This window comes from Miniopterus schreibersii, assembly GCF_964146895.1.
Source record: "Miniopterus schreibersii genome assembly, chromosome: 9".
In the NCBI taxonomy this organism is placed as follows: domain Eukaryota; kingdom Metazoa; phylum Chordata; class Mammalia; order Chiroptera; family Miniopteridae; genus Miniopterus; species Miniopterus schreibersii.
In genome coordinates, this window is record NC_138118.1 from 25,114,446 (window position 1) to 25,137,256 (window position 22,811).

Below are 22,811 nucleotides of genomic sequence, written 5' to 3' on the forward strand. Positions count from 1 at the left end.
TTCGATAGGTTGCTGCCCACATGTGCGCCGACCCGAGGTCAAACCCACAGCCTGGGTATGTGCCCTGACAGGGAGTCCAACCCACCACCTTTTGGTGTATGGGATGATGCTCCATCCAGCTGAGCCACACCAGCCAGGGTACCAATTTGTGCTTCTTAATCCCTTCACCTTTTTCACCCATTCTCCCAACTCCCCTCCCCTTTGGCAAACATTAGTCTGTTCCATGTATCTATAAATCTGTTTCAATTCTGTTTGTTTATTTTGTTCTTTAGATTTCAAATATAAGTGAAATCATGATATTTATAGTTCTCTGACTGACTTATTTTATTGAGCATAATACTCTCCAGGTCCATCCATGCTGTCACAAAGGGTAAGATTTCCTTCTTTTTTATGTCTGAGTAGTATTCCATTGGGTAAATGTACTACTGCCTTTTTATCTACTCATCTACTGATGGGCACTTCTTCCAAATCTTAGCTATTGTAAATAACACTGCAATGAACATCATTCTGCATATGTTCTTTCAAATTAGTGTTTTGTGTTTTTTCATATACACAGAAGTGGAATCACTGAATCATAAGGTGGTTCCATTTTTAATAATTTGACAAACCTCCATACTGTTTTCCATAATGCTTGCACCAATCTACATTCCAACCAACAATGCACCAGGGTTTTCTTTTGTCCACATACTTGCTAACACTTATTTGTTGATTTATTGATAATAGCCCTCCTGACAGGTGTGAAGTGATATCTAATTGTGATTTTAATTTGTATTTATTTGATGGTTTGTGACCTTGAAAATCTTTTCATGTGTCTATTGTCCATCTGTATATCCTCTTCAGAGAAGTATCTATTTAAGTCTTCTGCCCATTTTTTAATTGGATTTTTTGGTTTTTAGGTGCTAAATTTATGAGTACATTATAAATTTTGGATATTAACCCCTTATCAGATGTACCATTGGTGAATATCTTCTTCCAATTGGTACACTGTCTTTTCATTTTATTGATGGTTTCCTTTGCTGTGCAAAAACATTTCGGTTTGATGCTGTCCCCTTTTTGTTTGTTTGTTTCTCTTGCACAAGGAGATATATCTGAAAAAAAACATATTGTTAAGAGAAATGTCAGAGGTTTTACTGCCTGTGTTTTCTTCTAGGAGATTTTTATTTTCAAGTCTTACTTATATTTAAGTCTGTAATACATTTTGAGTTTATTTTTATATATGTTTTGTGATACTTTTAATACCAACTCTCATTTAAAAATATTGAGCTGCCCTGGCTGGTTAGCTTAGGTGGTTGGAGTGTTGTCCTGTACACCAAAAGGTGGCAGGTTCAGTTCCTGGTCAGGGCACATACCCAGGTTTGGGGTTTGATCCCCAGTTGGGGCACAATACGAGAGGCAACCAATAGATGTTTTTCTCTTTCCCTTCCTTTACCTTCCAAATCAATCACTCAATCAATTAATTAATTTAATTTAATAATAAAATAAAAATATTGTGCCTATTAGAATAAAAGCCCATAAATGAAAATATAAAAATTTACTGTTTGGGCAATAAATACATACATGTATTAATACAATTGATTCAACAATACTAGTCATCCATTGTTTATCTTTTAAATATAACATTAACTAATTGTCAAATGAATGTAAACATATGCTTTTCAAAACAATTTAAATACTCAGTTATGTACACAAGAAAATTTTAATAATAAGACTGTTCATTTCTTTTGTTCCCATTGAAAGAGTAATGACTGTCTTAGCAGTGAATCTGTCTTGTCTGCTGAAAGACAATATGGTCTGCTGGAGAGAGCTCTGGAGTTGGGGCTACAAAACCAATTTGTTTAATCTCTTTGAACTTCAGTTTTAGCAGCATTAAAATAGTGATTGTGTTGGTCTAATAATTGATATCTTAAGGATTGAAAACTGATGTAAAAACTTAGCCATTGAGTCCTGTAACAGATAAAGAATATTAGTGGAAAATTGATCAAATTCAAATAAACTGATTTAGTTAATGGTATGATACTAATGCTCATTCCTTAGTTATGGTAATTAACGATAGATATATAAGATCAATCTAAGTGAAGGGTAAACTGCAACTTTTTATATTATTTTCCAGCTATTCTATAACACTAACATTATTTCCAATAAAATATTTTAAAACTACTATTGAATAATGGGTTTGATATTTCTAAATTGCATTTTTACAACACAGGAAGAAAGTGCATGCACACCAGTACAGATTAAAAAGTAATCCATATTTAATATACATGTCTCCTCTTGCCTTTACACTCAGTCCCTGAAAAGAGTGACTGGAATTGTTTACATATAGTCACTGATGACCAAGGTCCTGCTGCTGCTTTGAGGCTCAAGGGTTTTACCTTATGAATAATGAGAAACAAAAAAATGACTCTTTCTGTGCCCGACCTAGTGTAATAATAGCAATCCTGTGAACCTCATGGGTTTGAAGTAAATTCCAGAGAAAGCTAGTTCAGCAGTTACAACTGACAGCTGAGTTGCAAATGGCAAACAGCAGTACCCATGTCCACTGCCTGACCATGTTGTAGGGTGCATGGAAGGTCCCTGGGCTGGGCTGTTTGCAATATGTGTCCCAGCCTCAACCCAGGTGATAGTTCTTTCCCTGTGAAAGTGTCCAGGCCAGGCCAACGAGCACTTTCTCCTGCATTTATCCATTTTCGTCTTTCCCTTTTGCTTCGAGCTATTTGGTAAAGTGTTTTATTATTTAAGAGCAAAGGGAAAAATTAATGAAGAAAGAAAAACTTTAGTAAGGTATAACTTAGTTAAGCTGAGAAAGATTTTACTGCCCAAGAAATGTACAATTATATATAATTAGATATAAAATTAGATATAAATATAATTACATATAAAATAGACTATATAAACAGAAAATTTGACAAGTTTCAAAAATATTTTTATTCATGTTTAAGGGAAAATGTGTCTTTTTATAATGCTTACTTTAAGAAATCACAGATTTGTTTTTACCCCAAATGCTAAATTAAAATGTCCTGAATAATCATAATTCGATTTAAGCTTAAAGTTTTAAGTCATTTAGAAAAGAAAAAGAATAATAGTTAACATTTCTTACATGTCCATTGTGTGTCAGGCTCTGTTTTAAGTACTTAATGTTGTTTTTTTTTTATGTTCACAAGGACGTTATGACGCGGGTACCCAACATCTAGATTCGTATGAAGATACATCATTGTGCCCTGGGTTCGATCCTTGATCAGGTCACATACAAGAATCAAATAATGAATGAATAAATAAGTGAAACAACAATTTGATGTTTCTATCTCTCATCAATAAATAATTTTTTAAAGATTCATCATTGTGAATAAAATAACCATCCTTACAAGCTTACTGAGAATAAAATAACCATCCTTACAAGCTTCTAATGAGACAAAAGTAAGAGATCATGTAATACAAACGACTAGGAATCAGAGTAGAGTGGCTATTTTATCAGGAACATTTAGTTGTTAGCAAAAAAGGAGCAATGCCTTCATAATGCTAAGGAAACAATTTTCTACCTAAAATTCTACACTCAGCCTAATATTACATCAAATAAATGTAAGCATATAATAAAAACATTTTCAAGCTTCTCCAAATACTTTTCTCCTATGCATTCTTATTGAGGAAGCTAATGAGGACGTTCTTCAGCAAAATGAAGGAGTATACCAAAGAAAAAGACCTAAGATCCAGGAAACGAGATCCAATACAGGAGAGACATAAAAGGAATTCTCAGGGTGATGGGAAAGGAAAATGGCAAAATCAGCAATGGGGCAGCATGGTGCTCAACTGTCCGGAGTGGAGTACAGTACAGAGGAATAATCCATGAAACAAATATAACCAGTACATTAATGCTGTGTCAGTATATCTAGGACATTGACTCTTATGTCACAGGGTTTGAAGAAAAATTGATAGGTACACAGAAAACGAAGTGAACGAGAGAGAGAGAAAGAATTTTCAATAACTTGGAGGGATAAAGGGGCAAGAATAGAAATATAACCATAATACACTATTAGGCTCATCTATGAATACTATTTATATAGTCATATAATGTAAATATTAAAAACTTATTTAACCAAAAAATGCGATATAAAACATACTGGGGGTTGTGGGGAGTGTGTATAATGTTTGGCGAGGGGCAATGTGGGAGAAGATCTATGAGAATAAGCTTAACCCTCATCTTCCATAATTAGAAAAAGATAAAACCAAAACACTAAAATATAGCATTACATACAGTATTTAAAAATATGAATGTAAATATTAGAGAAATATAAAAAAGCTGAAAGTAATTGTCTCAGAGGAGGAGGGAGGCATTACTGGCCTTGAAGTACTGACTTTTAAAATTATGTACACTTATGACATTGACGAAAAAATAAAAATTAGATCCAAAATAAAAATTAAACTTTACATAAAAATTAATATTGCTTAGTGAAAACAGTTGGATGTAGAGCAAGTTTGTTATTTTTCATTAACTATCATTACTGGTAATGTACTAGGCTCCTCAAATTCCCTATTCTTGTTTACCTGGGCCTTTTGGTGGGGGGTGCACTATCATTGAAGAATCCAAAAATGTTGTCTATATCAGAGGCCTGTCTCCCTGTAAAAGCCATCAGGTTTCTAAAATATATTAAACACTATGGATCACAATTAGTTAAAATATATTTAACACTACGGAAAGTGTACCATTCAAAATAGCACATACATTGAACAGTTTTAATAAGATGTACACCCTAAAGGTGTTCTAAAGGTAATCCTTGCTTTTTAAAAAATTCATTAATTGCCTGGCTGGGCATGGCTCAGCAGTTGAGCATCAACCTAGGATCCAAGAGATCTTGGTTCAATTCCCAGTCAGGGCACATGCCCGGGGTTACGGGTTCAATCCCCAGTCAGGGGCCTGCAGGAGGCAGCCAATCAATGACTCTCTCATCATTGATGTTTCTATCTCTCTCTCTTCCTCTCCCTTCCTCTCTCTGAAATCAGTAAGGATATATTTTTAAATTAAATAAATAAATAAATAAATAATTCATTAATTAATGAGCAACCACAACTTAAAAAATTTATCTAAAAGAAAATATCCATGAAATTATCACTTTGGTACTCCATATTGCCATCTTGCTTCTGTTCCTGAAGGCTCTTTGTCCCCCAACACCAAAAAACCCCAAGACCAATGTCAACTCATGTCAAGTACTGGCCATCATTTTGTGGAGTTTAAGAAATACCTTTTATTTTCCCATGAAACAGACTTGGAGAAGACTCAGAATAAAACAACCCACAGATAAGTGTGCTAATAGCTTTCAATTATTTATTTACTATCAGCTAAAAAAAATCACTGTGTCAAAAACAGAGCAATCAATACTCATTTGCTGATTTTTAGACATTACTTTTTGTTGGATGATTGTGTCTTCACAGGAAGTGAGACATGTCTCTCTAGCTACAAACACACTGTGATAAGTGGGAAAGGTATTATCAAGCAAAATATATGACAAATGACCAATTATGATCAGGTGATGAGATAACTAGCCAAAGTAAAATAATTATTGTGGATTATAATGAGAACTATGATACATACAATCACACATGTACACATTGGTAGCATCTAAACATAAATCGTATCTTATTCCTTCTGGAGTATTGCTTCAGAAAAAAAATCCATTTTAGCATTTTACCCTAAATAATAGTTACTTCTAAAGAGCTTCCAAGCTAACTGTGAATTTATTTATTTTTTAATATATCTTTATTGACTTCAGAGAAAGGAAAGGAGAGGGAGAGAGATAGAAACATCATTGATGAGTGAGTCATTGATCGGCTCCCTCCTGCATGCTCGACTGGGGATCCAGCCCGCAACCTGGGCATGTGCCCTGACTGGGAATAGAACCCTGATCGCCTGGGTTGATGCTCAACCGCTGAGCGATTGTGAATTTCTAACATGAATCTAGTTCACACATTAATTTCTTTATGTGACTGTAACCAAGACACAGGTTTGGCTGCCTGCCACAATGAAAGCAGACTCGTGAGACTGGTGCTGATGCAAAAGGAAAGAGGTTGAGTTAGGCGTTGCAGCCTGAGAGAATGGTGGACTCCCATCTCTAAAACCATCTCCCTTTCCTGCTCAAACCTGAGTTCTTTTGGTGATAGGGAGGGAAGGATTTTTTTTTCTATCCAATTGCCTTGCTAGCTTTTTGTGTGCTCATACCTTGTCCATTCATCTTTCTAGCTTATGGCATGCTCAGGCCCTGTCCATTCATCTTTCTAACTTTTGGCACACTCAGTATTAAGTACCTCCCCCTGTGCCATCTTGGCCAATGGGGGAGACTCCCCAGCACTCACTGACTGTCTATGCTAACAATTCCCTCCTTCAAAACTCTAGATCCTTGTAATCTTAGAAGAGTAAATGGATGAAGGGCTCATCTTCTGTACTTTCTTTTTTCTGTTAAGGGGCATAATCTTACCTATCCCCAGGTCCAGAGATTCTTGTTATCTACTTAAGGAAGAATGGGGTCAAGAATGGAGGGAGGCCTTTAATGAGGGAGATGGATTGCTATGTTTGGACGGTGGCAATAAAGGAGACAGATTGCTATCTTTGGAAGGTGGTATACACAGTGTCTAGAGGGTGGCACTATTGAACACATGAAGCTTCATATTTCAAGAGGCGGTGTTGCAGATGGGCTTCCAAAGTGAGACTTTTGGGAAGCACTGTCCTTTCTTAAAAGAGGAATTTTAAATCTCTTTGAGGCGTGCAGGTCCAGCTTTCCCTTGCAATATCAACAACAGGAGCAAAATCCAAGTCTTCCTCAGGATGCACCCACTTTATCCATGTGTGGTGGATCCAAGGCTTGATTTCCTTGAGCTTTAGGGAAGAGTGTGTTGTCAGCAGGATGTCATAGGTACCAGTCCATTACTTAGCTAAGTGCTATTCAGAATCTTGAGTTTTCCATGTCTGTAGTAAGACTTGATCTCCAGGCTGGAACAAGTGTAAGGGGAATTCTTAAAGCCTTGTGGCAAACAGTCCAACAGTTGGAGTGTGGCTTTAGTTTCTGGGTCCATTCATTCAAAGACAATTAATAGTTGAGTTTGTTCATCTACTGCAGAATAAAAAAGCATCTTTCAAGTCTAATACTGAAAACTGTTTGCTATCCCTGGGCACTGTGGTCAACAAAATATTAGGTTTGGGAACCATAGGATGAATGTCCTGGACATCATCATTTATGGCCTTAGGTTCTGTTCAAATTGATATTCATCAGAGTGAGGCTTTTTGACTGACAAAATGGTAGTGTTATAGGGAGACTGGCATGGCCAAATTAATTCTGATTTTAAGAATTTCTGCAATACTGGTTGAATTCCCTCTAAAGCTTCCTTTTTGGAAGCTTCCGTTTTGGAAGCTTTTTGTTTCTTCCATGGAATTTGAGCTCCTTCTTTTAGGTTAATTCTTACAGGTTGGATGTTAACTCCCCTATCTTGGGTTTTGTCGGCCCAAACCACTTGATCAACCTGTTCATAGATCTTGGGTGGGAAGAGTTCACCTTTGGGTTCTTCTGGCCAAGTCACTAGCACCTGGAGCTGGAATGCATGTTCCAGTGGCACTCCTAAACATAATTGCTGCTTCTCAGGGGAAAAAGTTATTTGTGCATGAAATTTACAAAGTAAATCTTGGCCCAACAATGGAATGGGGAAGTCTGGCATGTAGAGAAAACTATGTGTAAGTTTTTAATCCCCAAACTGGTATTCTAGAGGTTGAAGGAATGCCTGTTTTTGTAATTGTACAGTCACTCCAGTAACCGACACCACAGCTGCATTTCTTTCTAACATTTCTCAGCTATGGTTTCTATCCTTTTAATTTTTCTTTTTGTGTTCCGAGCAGTTCTTTCTTTAATGGCCTTTCTCTTTGTAATAGGTACATTGATTAGCTCCCAATGAGTCTTTCCCTTTTTCTTTCAGGTCTCACCTCTCCTTCTGGTTTCCCCCAACTGTTTCTAAGAAAACAGTGGCCTGATTTAATGTCCTTATTTCCCAGTCATGGTAAACTTTAAAGGCTATGTCCACCAGCTGGGAGGGATTCATTCCCGAAGTCCCACCTAAACATTAGACCTTCCTTCTGATATTTGTACACTATGCCCAATATAAGTCATGTTTACCATCTGAACATTTTCCAGTGCCTGTGGGTCAGTATCAGTGTGCTTCTGGTAGGCTTGACATCCTTTTTAATAATAGAGAAGGATCTTTATTTGGTTTTTGTTGAATGGCACATCATTTTAGGGCTCTTTTGCTTAAGCATATCATTTTAGGGCTCTTTCTTAAGCCCTTCTAATATGCACCTTTTGTAATGTTCTAGGGAAGCTAGGTCCCCACCATTTGGGTCCCAGTTGGTCCTTGTCAAGGGAATTGCCCTGGCTGGATTGGGGTCTTAGGATTTTCTTGATGGAGGCAATGAGTCTCTTCACTAACCTTATGTGTAATTAGCCACCTTTCATCTGCTGTTAGAAGGACGTTAAGGAGAGCCTGTATGTCTGCCCAATTTGGATGGTGAGTGGCAAAAATGTAAGTGATAAGATCTGCCATTTTCTGAGGATCCTCCCTATGTGAGGGGTTGGAATTTTCCAACTCAATAAATCTGAAGTGAAAAATCAAGTATGGGCCCAATAGTAGCCAACAGGCTTGCTTTCCTGGTTATTCCACCTATAGGATATTCCCTTAAAGGTGATCGTTCCCCTCCAGATAGGGATGTCCCCTGGCCATTTGGGGTGCCCTTCCAGGTCTTCAAGTGGGGGACCATTCTTTCATCATGCAAGGGAGGGGCTATTGCCCCTCTGGGCCCTATTTCTGGGCTATCTAGCAGCAGGGGTGGTTGTGGGGAAAATCTTCCTGCTGCTACTCCTGGGTTCCCCAGGTTCAGGCCTTAAAAAGACTCATTTCCTTATTTTCCTTTTCTTCCTGTGTCTTATTATCAGGGAGGGGTTTTGAAGTCAGTTCCCTTCTTTGTATGATTAGTTTGTTCCCTTATTTTTGCAAAATGCTTATTGTGTAAAAGACACAAACACCCAGGCATAAGGGATTTCATCCCATTTCCCTGACCGTTGGCATAACCACTCCAATTGTTTGATGGTATAGTAATTTGGGTAACCATTTAGGGGCCATTGTTTCCCTTAGTCTAAAGTATACATAGGCCAAGCAGTGTCACAATAGAAAACAAATTCCTTTTTAGTCATTGGATCATAGCTGTACATGGAACAATCTGCTAAAATTTGGCCCAGTGTGTTCCCTTCAGGGGTCTAAACAGAACAACCGCTGATGGCACAGAAGTACAAACCCAAAGCCATAACCATAGAAAGGCCCCTGACAAAGTGGAACATATGAACATAACTTGTATCCATTAGTCCAAATGAACACACACAAGCAAGTCCTAGAATCTTATCTCCTGCCAACCTATACTGCAAGCTGTCCTGACTGGACCCAAGTGGCACAAAGCCCAAGTGTCAAGAAGCCCAAGCAGCAGGGGTAGAGGACCCCTGGTGTGCATGTCAATTCGGCTTACCCAGTCTTGGATTCCATCTACTCTGCCGGCCAGCAGAGTCGAACGGTCCTGAGGAAGGGGTGAGGATGAAGAAAAGACAGACACAAAAAAGATGGGATCGGGAGGGCTGCAGCTCGTGCCTGCTGCCAACTGCCAGCCCCAAGTTTATTTTCCAAGCTCTTTTTATACCGGTGCTGTTGTTTTTGCTGAACAGCACCCGGTCCTGTTTTCATCCCCCTTGCCTGATACAAAGTAATTCCTTTAATGCCATACGACTGCTCTTTCCGAGTAAACATCCTGCCTCTTGTAGGAGCTCAGACCTTGATAACTAACCTTGTCTCGGCTTCTAACAGGAACTTTTGGGGGGGGGGATTAAGTCCTTGGCTTGGTATGTGGCTTGACTGTCCCTTAACCCTTCAGGCCGGGGCCAACTTCCTAATAAGCCTTTCTAGAATCTAAGGCTGCAAGCTAAATTAGTATCGCCTTGGTGCCTCAAGGTCTGAGTCAGGGAACAGGGGAGCACATCTGCAGCTTACCCAGGCAGCTCCTCTGTGCCTGGGGCCACAGCAGCTCACCCACATCTCCCTGGGAGCAGGGGAGCACATCTGCAGCTCACCCAGTCACTGTGCCTAGGGCCACAGCAGCTCACCCACATCTCCCAGGAAGCAGGGGAGCACATCTGCAGCTCACCCAGGCAGCTCCTCCGTGCCTGGGGCCACAACGGCTCCCCACACTACTCAGAAACTCATTTCCTTTCACTAACCAAGTGTTTCAGGCAGCTTACACATTGAGAAGAAGTGCAAGAAACTTCACCAGGAAAATCTTTCAACAGCTGCTGGGAATTCCCCACAGTCTCATTTCTGGGGTCAGCCTGCCACAGACAGCTAGGACCCCAGCCCTGACCCTCTGGGACTTACCAAGGTCCACAATGTCCCACCAAAGTTGCCAAAAACTGTAACCAAAACACAGGTTCAGCTGCCAGTGGAAATGAAAGTCAAACTTGTGAGATGTGTGCTGGTGCAAAAGGAAAGAGGTTCCACAATCTGGGAGAATGGTGGACTTTTGTCTCAAAGACTATCTCCCCTTCCTGCTCAAGCCCACAGTTTTTATAGGGATAGGAGAAGGAGGCTTTTTTTTTTCCTATCCAATTATCTTGCTAGCTTTTGGCACACTCAGGCCCTGTCCATTCACCTTGCTAGCTTTTGGCGTGCTCAGTGTAAGAACCTCCCCCGTACTATCTTGGCCATTGGGGGAAACTCCCCAGCGCTCCTTGACTGTCTACAGTAACATGATCACTATCTGAGTTTACACTTTAGTGGGACGTGCTATGTATAGCAGAGATGGAGAAAGATTTTCTGCCACAAAAAAATAAAGGCAATGTCTTCATTACTCTAATTACTGCTAATCACTGAGGAATTCTTCAAGGTCAATAGAGTTCAGCAAAATTACAGTCAGAGAGATACTTGGTAAATGCTTACAAAAGTAACGGAAATCTTATTAATAAATTTTTAAGGCCTAAATCTTCATGTAAATTGGGACACACTTTGAAAACTGTCAGCTTGGCAGGAAATAGAATGCTTGTGTCTGGTGGATGAAAAAGGGAAAAATCAAGACATGTTCTAGGAAAACTTCATTAAGAAACACAGGGAAAAAGACAAAAGAAAAGGAACAGGCCTATAAATGAAATGCCGTTTGTAGAAACTAGAGGACTTGTGGATTTGACATGCTAATAAAGGCCAGTAGCTCTTGCTTTCGTGGCATCTTGGTGCCAGCCAAGATGGTAAAATCTGATGCCTTTTTCCATTTAAAAATCAGTGAGGTCTACCAGCCTGAGTTCCTCCCTCTGCTCCCAGTGTGTAGTCTTCAGTTCAAACAACTAACAGGCTAGAAGGAACTCAGAATAATTCACTTCTGTATACGAGTAGATGGAATAAATCAACAGGAGAAAAAGTTCTGATAATGGCATTTTTTGCCTGGAAGTAAGAGGCAAAAATGACCGGCTTAAGAAGGTGGTCTTTTTCTTGCTTTAAAAGCTTCCTACCACACACATCTATTTTAAAAAATAGAACAGTGACAGGAATAAAGACTGGCTTATTTCTCTAGCTTAAACATAGAAAAGGGTTAACTTCATTTTCTAAGAGAAAAAGATAATCATCTTCTGACTTGGAAGAAATCAAATCCCTCTAATTGTGACTCCTGGCCCATGCCCATGCATTCTGGGAGCCACGGCTGGCTGAGGATCAGGGAGGCTTCCAGCAGCTGTTCTCCCACCCGCACTGACACACTTATGGGGTCTCTCTCCCTCTCTCTCTAAAAATCATTTTTTAAAAAAAGGAATAGCAAAGAACAGTGGGACAGAGCATCTAGGTTGGGGACCCAGGCCCTAGGGAATTTCCATACCCTGGGCCAGCTTCCTGGGAGTGTTTCAGGTTAAGAACACCACCAGAGGCTAAGTGAGATGGCACCTGGCCAGGGCATATTGCTTCAAACCCTCCCAGGGACTCACCTCCCCCAAGACACATCTCCACCCTCTCTTGCTTAGTCACCGGCTTGTATTGGCTGCTCATCCCTCTGTTGTCTTGAGCATCACTTCTCCAGGAGGTGTGCTTAACCTGCTCCCTCTGATGCCTCTCCTTTACTGTGATGACAGCACAGGGCTTTCAGTTCTACAGGTTCAAGTTCAAATCCCTGTTAACCAGCTGGATGATTTGGGCAAATTACTTAATTAAACCCTCTTTTTCTTCCCGGTTACAATGAGCAATCTGTTAAGTCTTTAGAATAGGGCTCCATACATCTTGACTGACCTCAGCTGTGACTGCTGTAGTACTTTTTTTTTTTTTTAGGGGAGCAGGTTGCTGTTTCTTCCCCAGTAGGTATAAGCCCTTTGAGGGCAGAGGCTGTTTCATTCATCTGGACCAGTGCCCTGCACCTGTGCTGGGCTCAGGACATGTCTGCTGCAGGTGGTGTGCCCTAGCTGACAGGACGCAGAATCTCTCACAGCTCCTGCTCTCTTCCCTCCCCCACAGGCTCTAAGGTCCCTGCTGCAGTCCTAGGTGATAAGTGATGTGTCTATTTGTGGATTGTAACAAATGTCCCACTCTGGTTCAGGATATTGATAGTGTGGGAGGTTGTGCATATGTGGCAGCAGGGCGTGGGTACATTGGAAATCTCCAGATTCTGCTCAATTTTGCTATGAACCTAAAACTGTCCTAAAAATAAAGTCTATTAAGAAAAAAAAAAGACCATAGGACAATGATTGTTCAGACAAGAATTGGAACTCGAGTTACTTCATTTTTATCATTGTATGTCACCACTTAGAATTTTTGTTTAAATTAAAACTCAAGTGAGCTTTAAAGTTTAATTTTTTTTAAAAATTGATATATATTGGTTTTAAAATTTAATTTAAATTTGTTTAAAAATTTAAAACACACTATAATGGGAACAGAGGGAACTTCATGGTGTAATATTTGTACTTGGGAATGCAAATTTTAATACATTCATGAAATATTTGACTAAACTTGAAAGCATCTTTTCAAATGGAAATTTGTTCCTTTTTAACTTGTTAGTTGCTTGTTTTAAAACTAAAAGTCGAATGGAGGAAACAGTGATTATTACTAATTATTACATGAATATTACTGAAAATAATTTTACCGTGTGGAAGAATGTTCAAAACGACCCACTCCAGGGGTCAAGTAGTTCCTACCTGCTACTGACCCTGAAAATGAAAAGGCCCAAAAGCTGCACTTCATATCCATCTGTCACTGTTCGCTTTTCTGTGTCCAGAGCATCCCTCCCGCCCTCAGCAAAGATACAGGGAAATAAATGGCACCTGGGCTTTGAAAGGCGCCTCTCTGGTGCTGGAGCCGCTCTTGGAAGAAACCAGGTAAGTTCCTGCGGTTGCTGCGCGCGTTTTCTCCCTGGGCTCATTTTTTAAACTTACTGCTGATTATGTAGTTATTTTAGCTTCTGTGGACAAAATTCACTTGCTTCCCTTTCCGTATAGACAGGTGATCCTCCTGTCCCTCCAGGAGTGGCTCTGAACCAGCTCTGCCTGTATCCTTCCCAAGAAAAAGCCCTACCCCGCTGAGATTCGGGGCTAATCTTGTGACTTCATCACGCTCTAAGAATCGCCTGGATTCTGGCGGATGTGGCCGTGGGCTTTTTGCATGCAAATCTCCCACAATGCTCTAGGAGGGCTGCCTGGCACTCCTTTAATTCCACTGAGGAGGAAAAGGCTCTTTTCTTAACATAGTTCCTGTGTTCAATGTCTTTTTTTAAAATATATGGTTTATATGTAATGTACCGGTTCATACTTTGAAAAATACCCCGCCTGTGAATAACCACCATGACTTTAAAAGAGACAGGACATTAGAGATTTATATTAGTTATAGTGAGGGTTCCCCCTTTGGCTGGTCCGAGTGCAGTGGTGTCTTACAACTAATTGATCACAGCCAGTCACAGATTTCTTTGTTCCTTCTCTACTCCCACTGCTTCACTTGACTAGCCTTTTGCTAATGAGACAACTGGGAAAAAATTACTATTCCTATTTCCTGCCAGACAGTTTCTTACACCAGAAGATACTCTGTGCATGACTACTGGCTGGTGAAAACTAGAGGGCAGCTACAGATTCGGCTTCATGAATCTGCATGGATTATGCTGAAAAGGGAGGTCCTCTTGTCTCTGGAGTGTTCCTTGAAAAGAGATTTAGGTGAGGGAGGGAATGAACTGTCTCATGCCCCTTCCTATCCATAGTGTCAGGCGTGAACTAGCAGCAGGTTCATGGTATTGGCTTAAGCCTTGGGTCCACCAAGCTTTGATTTTCTAGTAAAACATAAAGATTGGGAGTTAAAAAAAAAAAAAAAAAAAAATCCCCGTTCTCTTCTCAAATGCAAGGCTTCTGCAAATCAAGATTATTTTGAGTTCAAATTATGGAGTATGCCATGCTTGCAGGATATATCATGCAATATTTGGGACATACAATAAAAACTGATATCTGTAATTCAACTCTAAGACACTGGCCAAGCTACTCAGTTGGTTAGAGCATCATCCTGATAAGCCAAGGTTGTGGGTTCAACCCCTGGTCAGGGCACATACAAGAATCAAACAATGAATGCATAAATAAATGGAACAACAAACTGATGTTTCTCCAAAAGAAAAAATAAACATATGGGACTATATCAAACTAAAAAGCTTCTTCACAGCAAAAGGAAACAGCCTCAAAATACAAAGGAACCCCAAGGCATGGAAAAACATATTTGCCAAGGATGTATCTGATAAGGGGCTAATTTCCAAAGTGTACAAAGAACTCACAGCACTCAGCAAGAGGAAGAGAGACAACCCAATTAATAAAATGGCAAATGTTGGGAGCCGGTGACGTGTCTGGACATGGTCCACGTAGCCTGAGGCTCTGGAGCCAAGGACCCAATCCTCCCCAAAAATTCCCATTAGAAGCTGAGATAAAGATAGTTACCAAGGTCTGAGCTCATGCAGGTGGCAGAGTGTTTTACTCTGAAAGAGCATTCAAATGGCCTTGTAGGAATGTGGGGAGGGGTGCTATTCAGCAAAATCAACAGTCCCTGTATATATTGAGCTGGGAAAATAAACTCGGGGCTGGCAGCTGGCAGCAGGCATGAGCTGCAGCCCTCCCGATCCCATCTTTTTTGTGTCTGTCTTTTCTTCATCCTCACCCCTTCCTCAGGACCGTTCGACTCTGCCGGCGGGCTCCGGCAGGCAAAGGACTTGAATAGACACTTCTCCAAAGAGGACATATGGATGGCCAAGAGACACATGAAAAAATGTTCAGTCACTAATCATCAGAGAGATGTGAATTAAAACCACCATAAGGTATCACTTCACACTTGTCAGAATGCTACCATCAACAAACCAACAAACGACATGTGCTGGCGAGGATGTGGAGAAAGGGGAACCCTAGTACACTGCTGGTGAGAATGCAGTCTGGTGCAACCACTATGGAAAACAGTATGGAGGTTCCTCAAAAAATTAGAAATGGAGCTGCCGTTTGACCCAGTGATTCCACTCCTAGGAATGTATCCTAAGAATCCTGAAACATTCATCAGAAAGCATATATGTACCCCAATGTTCATAGCAGCACAGTTTACAATAGCTAAGATCTGGAAACAGCCCAAGTGGCCATCAGTAGATGAGTGGATAAAAAAGCTGTGGGACATTTACAGCATGGAATACTACGCAGCTGTAAAGAAGAAGAATCTCGTACCCTTTGGGACAGTATGGATGGACCTGGAGAATATTATGCTAAGTGAAATAAGCCAGGCAGCAAAAGACAAACATCACATGATCTCGCTTATACGTGGAATCTAAAGAACTTAATAAACTGATGAACAGAATAGATTCAATCACATGGAAGCATAGATGAGACTGATGAATGTCAGAGGGATGGAGGAGGGCGGGTGGGTGGAGGGGGAGAGAGTAACCAAAGAATTTATGTGCATATATACACAACCCAAGGACATGGACAATGGTGGGGAGAGAGACTGGGTAGGGGGAAGGGACAGGGTGGAATGGGTCATTGGGGAGAAAAAGGGACATCTGTAATATTTTAAACAAAAATAAAATTTTTAAGAAATAAATATTTAAAAAAAAACAAAACACCTGATGTTTCTCTCTCTCCTTTCCTCTCTCTAAAATCAATAAATAAAAACACCTCAAATATGACTAAGCATCTTGCATTTTATCTGGCAACCCTATCTTAGTCACACAAGTCATAGAAAAGAACTAACTCCCCCCCCCCATTTTATTATCTATATTTTCTTTTTTTTTTTTGGTAATGTTTCTCCTGACTGGGACACTGCGTTTGCTTGCCATTGTTTTGCTGGAGGTTTTTCACCGTGGGGTAGCAGAGAGAACTCTTAAAGAAGAAAGGTTATGCTTGCCCTGCAAGGAATGACCTCTGGTTGGCCTTGAGCTTCCCATGTGATCTCTCAGAGGCTCAGTTTCTTCATTATAAAATGGTAATGTCTGCCATACAACCTAACTGGGTTGTAAACAATATTAGGTGAAATAAATAATATGAAATACAACACAAACACAAGGTTTTCTTTGGCAAACACTGGCTATGCAAATGGACTGTTACTCTCACAGCATCGCTTACTGCCACTCTTCAGATAGTCCCGTTGCAGGAGTGTCATTATAGCACCATCAACTGGCTTAAACAATCCACTGTAACTTAGGTGATTTACCTTCTCAGTGTACACCCATTACTGAAGAAGCTGTGAGACGTACAGGAAAGGGGGCGAGATCTAGATTGAGAACACCCACAGGGAACCCTTGGTCTCTCTAAACCCTGAAGATAGTGTTCTTAACACCCCTTTACCTCTCTGTGAGGTTGCCACTAGACTAAACATGATGATACTTATGGAAACACTAAGAAAATCCCATGCTCTCAGGGTGACTTGGGTAGCCTGCTCCTGTAAGAACAAATCACATCATGTCCTTTATTAGATACATATTTGTGGTTTCCACCCCATGGAACTAAACCTCCGTACTGATGCTGTTAGGGGGATTACGCTTCCATCCAACAAAGGAGGAAGGAAGGTCAGTGTTCTAATCTCAGTTTGAGATGAAGAGGCAGCTGAATGGATTTCTCAAGATTACACAAAAAGCTAAGCACAGAACCAGAATGAGAAATTGGCTCAGAGACCTCACCTGGGCATCCCACCATATACTCTGGCCTTCTCTGCCTTCTCTAGTTTCAGACTTGTTTTTTCTTCCTGTAAAATGTTTTCTGTGTGAGAATGTTCACACCTCTATCTTCAAACCTTAACAGGATTGGCAACTTTGAAATGTCTCCTAATAATTGTTGTAGCATCAACTATTAGCCTTTCATTCTACTGATATTCAAAATATTCACAAATATTTATATATCTTCACAGACTTTTCCTTTCTTTTTTTTGCTAATGATTTAAAGAACGTAGAAATTAAATAAAACCCCACTCTATTAAAAGGTGGGGAAAATAAAATCCAATTCACCCTCATGCCCTTTCCTTTATCTCTTAGAACATACAATATCTTTACCTTGTCTATTTTATTTGGGAAGGAAGGTCTGTAATGGGTTTCCTCAAATTCATTGTTATCTCCTGGAGGGAAAGGACTATATTTTTAACTTTTTTTTTTTTGTATTACCCTCTCTCATCTTAATGATTCAAACACAGTAGTACTGCTTGGCAGTATTGACTTTCAAAAAATTGTAATGAAGATTAAGACAGGAATAATGCTAGATTTCACACCTGGGATGGGGGGTGGGCAACTCTACAAAAGACCAGTGAAGTATAGTAGTGAGAAGGGAGGAAAAAGGTAGAAGTATAGTTCAAACTATAACTGCCTATAAATAACTTGACTGAGATAAATCACTAAAAACTACTCTTGCTGCTTAAACTATTTAAAGTCCTAGAATTTGTTCATTTTTACTTTATCGTGATATTCTCAATTATAGCTTATAATGACCACGTTCACAGTATCAATTATATATATATCCCCTAGTAATCTCCCCAGAGCATCTACTTATCAATAGATAAGTGTTAAACTTCTTTATCAACAAGAATCAGAAGCACTGCTGGGCATCCTGGGAAGAGACATGCAAAATTAGCATCTTGCCACTATGGCCTCTCTCCTCCCTAAAGTAGCTCAGGAGGCTCAGGGTCTTGGAGAGCTGCCCAATCAGCGCTGACCTCCTTTGTCTGTTTACCACAGTGTGACCTTCTGTACAGTTCCATGAAGTCTGGAGAAAACTCAACTGGAGCAGATCAAGTCTTCTGCTTTCTCACATTTGTAAACCCCCACAGAGCTCCATCCCTGGAAGCAGCCGTTCCCCACCTCGGCAGAGTCTGTTCCCTACAGAAGGGCAGAAGTGCCTCCCATGGTCCAAGATGCATGTCCTCTTCCTTAAAACCCAACTGATGAAAACTAGAAACCTCCACAGGACCTCAAGAATTTACAGGGACAAAAGACAGAAGCAAAGATGACTAAGTGAAGACGAGTGGAACAGATTTATGTAAAAAGTATCAGAGAAGCAAAGCTCATAAAGACCTGAAGTTCACCCCCAATGCAAACACTAGCAAAGGACAGCTCTGCTGGGGTAGCTTAGTTAGAGCATCCTCCCCATACGCCAAGGTTCACACCCAGTTGGGACACATACGAGAATCAACCAATAAAGGCATAAATTAGAGAAACAACAAATTGATCTCTTTCCCCCCCCCCTTCCTTCTCTCTCTAAAAATCAATTTTAGAAAAAGAAGAATAGCTAAGGACAGCGGGGATGTGATATGATGAGTCTGGAGCAAAAAGGACCAGGCTGTCCTGGGCCAGGTGGTAAAGGAGCAGGAGGGTTCTCAGTACTGGAAGGAGCAGGGAGCAGGAAGGCAGAGAAGGGCCAGCTAATCCTTCCTGAGTTAAGATCTCCAGCCTCAGACAAAAGGCACCTTGTGTGACTGCCCAAGGAAGTAGGAGAATCAAAACAAGCAAACAACTCTTGGGAAATGACAAAGTTGTATGAATACCAAAAACTAGGGTACAGAGAAACCATATCTTTTTCTTATGACTCACCAATATCTACCTGGAAATTTGGCCAGAAATCAATTGTCACCCTTCTGGAGCCCCTCCTGCCTTTGAATTGTGAAAATAAAACTAAGCAACAAAAAAAACAAAACAAAATAAAAGGACACCCCAGGGCTTCCACAGTTTCATGGGGGAAGGGGGGTCTGTCTGAACTCAACACCCAGCTGATGAGAGCTTGGGGGCTCTGAGTGGCCCACTGCAGTTGGGGCTTCTTTGGGCATGAGAATTATGTAGTCGGATCTGTGATACTGATGGTTTTAGCCAATTGAGACAGCTATAACACAGACTGGGTGTTTAAACAACAGACATTAATTTCTCACAGTTCTGGAGGCTGGAAGTTCAAGATCAAGGTGCTGGCTAATTCAGTTCTTGATGAGGTCCCACATCCTGGCTTGCAGGCAGCCACCTTCTTGCTCTGTCCTTACATGGCCTTTTCTTAGTGAGTGCACATGGACAGAGATGTCTCTGATGTCTCTTCCTCTTCTTATAAGGGCACAAATTTCATTGTGGGAGCCTCACCCTCATGAGCACATCCAAACATCACATTGGAAGTTAGGACTTCAACATATGGATTTGGTGGGAAGACACAAACATTCTGGTCCTTAAAACTGGTCCCCACTTGCATTGGCTTTCCATCCATATCACAGCATAGGATGGAGTGGTTTTTCGAATGAGATTATGCCTCCCTGCTCAGGTCTCCAATATTGTAGCTCTCAACCCCTCAGGTGTACATAACTGTCACTCCCTGGCACAGAGCACTGGGTCCTAACTTGTCGTAGTGTCATGGATGCAGAGCCCAGGGGCGCCTTCCTTCCTGAGGATCTGTGTCCCTGGTTTGGCAGCTTTCCTTGACATCCTTCAAAACAGGCAGTGGCTGCACACATGCCCTTTCCCCACTGTAATATCAGGCACTGCCACCTGCCAATCTGGTGACTTTAGTGTGTGTGGCGATAGTAATCTTCAATGACTTCAGGGTGATTTTCTGGTGTTGCCCTGAATACCATACACCCTTTCATCTCAGGCAACACTTCTTAACTCACACAGGAAGATTAAAAGCCTATGAAACATCCCTCCTTGAACCTCTCGGGAATTTGAATGGCCTTACCACTTCCTTTTCACAACCTCAGCTTCTGAGTTTTCTCCCCCTCACAGATTTTTGTCCTTTTCATAAGTCTCCTCCTTTGTTCTCATATTTGTCTTCCTTAAAAACAGAGCCACACAGGAAGGAAGGGCCAGAAGGAAGGACCACAGGTGCCAGCCTGGATAAACTGGGTCTCCTTGAGAGGTTCATGGGACATTGCCCAAATCTCCAGCCTGGCCCTGGCTGTGCTAGCTCAGAAAAGCTTTCTCAAAGCCTTTCTGAAGGGCCAGGCCTCCTATGTGACCTCCTATGTGACAAGTACGTGTTATAAACAACCTCTTTCTGAAAGCAATAAGGTTTCCTCTTCACTCCTTTGGTTTTCAAACCCAGAGGAGGGTAGCTGGGAAGGAGAAACAGCAAGGGCGGCAGACACACTTCAGTCTGTGATCAGAGTGACCACACAGGGCTACATGAGAGGGCTGGGAGCGTGGCAACTAAGAGGTCAAAGCACCTGGAGCCTGGGCTGGTGGTAGTGAAGGAGATAGCAAAGTACACACCCTGTGCTAATTCAGCAATGAGAAAGAGCCTTGAAATGACAACAGATCATACTGGCAGTACCTTATAGCCCTCTGCAATTTTGAATATCTGGAAGTGCCCTGAGCTAGCTCTGTGACTTTGGGCAAGCCCATCTCTTCTCTGGGCCTCTGTTTCCTAAAAAAGGAGGGAATTAGAAGTGTCAAGGCTTTGGTAGGAACAGCAGGTCCAGGAGGACTGGAGCCTAGCTAGCCCATCCCCAAGGAACTGTTGCTGCTTCCATGACTCACATTGCCTTGGGGTGATCATAAGGCTGTGATAAAAAATGTGTAGCAAGTCTCCATGGAATGTGTTCCCAGAAAGTCAGAGAAATCACAGGAAGAATTTTTACAAGCCACCCCCACTGGGCACTGTTGGGGTGTCCCACGAAATAGAAAGAGCACTTCTGCACACCAAGCGGCCATCCCTGTGTTCAGATATGGTTGAAGCATGGCTCATGTTGGGCACCCAGCAATCCATCCAAATAATCTGACTCAGCCCAGGTTCCAACACTACACTGAAATATCCTACTTTTCTAAAGGAACTCAATTTTTAAGCCTTTGTTATGCTCAGAGCAGCCTCTGTGCTGGTTTGTTTCCTATGATAACACAATCAGAAAACAAAAGTGGGTTTCACTTAGGTCTACAGTTTTAACTGGATCTGCCCTCATATGTCTTTTCTGTGGCCCACATAATAGGTGAAACAATTTGAGCTAGATCTGGCATTTAAAAATTGGGGGATTTCACACAATGTCTGGCTTTTCTTAAAATATCTGAAGAGCAACAGCAGGACCAGATTCCCATGGACAAGAAATACTTGCCTCAGGTGGAATGGAGAATCTCAAGTATGCTCTGGTCACCACCACTCACTATTGCCTATATCCAGCCCTTGTGGTTAACTTACCTGCTGGATTCCTTGAACACTGGAGTTTTCAACCTCAACCCTGAAGGTCTTTTGAGTCTCCAGCTCCCCAATTATCTACAATTTCTGAGAACACTTTTGTAGTAGGTAGGGAGAGGAAGGATTTGATTCCCATCTCACCCATGGCTGAGGCATAAGTTTTCAATCAAACGTAAGCTGAGCCCACTTTCCTTTCATGAGAAAATCCAGAAAGATGGGAGGGCTCCTTTCCCACACAATTCCTTGTCCAAGCTACTGCCACGACTTTCTAAAGGCCCCCTTCTCCGTCTTCATAACAAGAGGTCCTTTGTCCTATTCTCTCTGCCACAGCATCTCTGCAATCTAAGGCATACATTGGATTAGAGAACTGTGCTCCATTCAGGGAGCTGTGGTAATGGGGGACTGCATCAGGGGAGGTCCACAAGCCAGAATGACCCACGATCCACAGCTCTCCACTGGTTCATCCACACTGTGTTTTGTTATTATGTGCCCAGCCCGCAGGGGCTCCAGCATGACTTTGGTTTTCCCATCCCTCCACTTGGCACAGCCAACTGCGACGTGGGTAACAAGGCAGACTCCATAGAAGAGGGTTCTATACCTTAGTACAGGTCCCACAGAATGCATTTTAAGAACCTCTGATTCATTATAATAGGAATTGAAGAATTATAGTACTCATGCCTTCTCAGGGTTTAATCTCTTTACCACACCTGACAGCATCTTCAGAAGACAAGGTAAGATACACCTGTAACTTGCTATTAAAGTTGTGCACTGTGATGGGCTCCAAGGTCAGGTTTGTCCTTGGGCTCCTAGAGCACTTCATGGACCACATCCCCCACCCCAGGGCTGGTCCACATCCACAGGGGGACAGAGGGGGGTTGGAAAGACATTGGTGCTTCCTCAGGGTCTGGGGAAGTTGCTAAGGGCAGAGGTGTTCTCAGAAAATACACTGGAGCTAACAAGCTTCGCATTAGGGAGTCACTGTGGAGCCCCAAGGATCTGTGTGGTTTGGGATCAAAAAATCAAAGAAACTAGGTAAAGTTTCATCTTTTCCCAGAGTCTCTGGCACACTGAAGCCTTGTAAGGCTCTGAGAGCTTCTTCAAAGAATCCCACTTAAACACTTTTTTTTTAGTTCAGTATGTATT